General features: G+C 46.8%; 1 non-coding gene across 1 annotated transcript; it reads right to left on the bottom strand.

Annotated features, from left to right (window-relative positions):
* Positions 1 to 560: 560 nt before the first annotated feature.
* On the bottom strand, positions 561 to 635 carry Trnar-gcg (transfer RNA arginine (anticodon GCG)). The gene has a single exon. It is a non-coding gene; the product is annotated as a tRNA-Arg (tRNA).
* Positions 636 to 1414: the final 779 nt, after the last annotated feature.

Genomic DNA, 1414 nt, shown 5'->3' with positions numbered 1-1414 from the left:
TAAGGCCTGTATTACATACAATCAAACATTCTATTGTAGAGTGTTGTATCCAGAGTTTAGCGTACCTAGGAAATCACGATGTGCTTTTGTCGATGCCTGAATGTTGCGTCTGATTTTAGAATCGCATGAGGGATTGCGAACTAGAGACCGTCATAAGCAGTTCCCGTAATTTTCTATAATTTTGGTTGTTTCCAGAACGAGATTTTCACTCTGCAGCGGAGTGTGTGCTGATATGCAACTTCCTGGCAGATTAAAACTGTGTGCCGGACCGAGACTCGAACTCGGGACCTTTGCGTTTCGCGGGCAAGTGCTCTACCAACTGAGCTACCCAAGCACGATTCACGCCCACTCCTCACAGCTTTGCTTCTGCCAGTACCTCGTCTCCTACCTTCCAAACTTAACAGAAGATCTCCTGCGAATCTTGCAGAACTAGCACTCCTGAAAGAAAGGATATTGCGGAGACATGGCTTAGCCACAGCCTAGGGATGTTTCCAGAATGAGATTTTCACTCTGCAGCGGAGTGTGCGCTGATGTGCAACTTTCTGGCAGATTAAAACTGTGTGCTGGACCGAGACTCGAACTCGGGACCTTTGCGTTTCGCAGGCAAGTGCTCTACCAACTGAGCTACCCAAGCACGACTCACGACCCGTCCTCACAGCTTTGCTTCTGCCAGTACCTCGTCTCCTACCTTCCAAACTTAACAGAAGCTCTCCTGCGAATCTTGCAGAACTAGCACTCCTGAAAGAAAGGATATTGCGGAGACATGGCTTAGCCACAGCCTAGGGATGTTTCCAGAATGAGATTTTCACTGTGGAGTGGAGTGTGCACTGCCGCTGAAAGGCAAAGGTCCCGAGTTCGAGTCTCGGTCCGGCACACAGTTTTAATCTGCCAGGAAGTTTCAATTTTGGTTGTTGTTAGACTTGAGGTTATGTTTTTACAGCATTAGTTAATGTTTCATTTTCTACACGTTTAAGTTTTGTATAATATATTGAAGGTAAATGGAATATGCACGGTCCAGTCACATTAATGTGACCACCTGCCAAAAGCCTGAATAACCACCTTTTGCAGCGTGAACGAGAGGGAAGAGTGTCAATGAGGTTCCCTAAGGTACCGACAGGGATGTGGAGTGCCTTGGCCAGATAAATTCGGTTTCTCGGTTCAGAATACATGGTACGAACTGCCACTTGAGATGGTCCCAAATATTCTCGATTAGGTTTAAATTCAGGGAGTCTAGTGGCGAGAGGAGTGCTGTAAATTCATCCTGGTGCTTTTCGAAGCGTGCGCGTATACTGCGAGCTGTGCGACACGTTGCATTGTCCTGCCGGTAGATACCATCTTGTCGAGGAAAATCAAACTGCATGTAATGGTGGATATGGGCCCCAAGGGAAGCTGCATATTTATGTTGATCCATTGT

This window comes from Schistocerca serialis, chromosome 2 (assembly GCF_023864345.2).
Source record: "Schistocerca serialis cubense isolate TAMUIC-IGC-003099 chromosome 2, iqSchSeri2.2, whole genome shotgun sequence".
Classification (NCBI taxonomy): domain Eukaryota; kingdom Metazoa; phylum Arthropoda; class Insecta; order Orthoptera; family Acrididae; genus Schistocerca; species Schistocerca serialis.
Note: the sequence above shows the minus strand (reverse complement) of the source record. Positions and strands in the feature narration are given on the sequence as shown.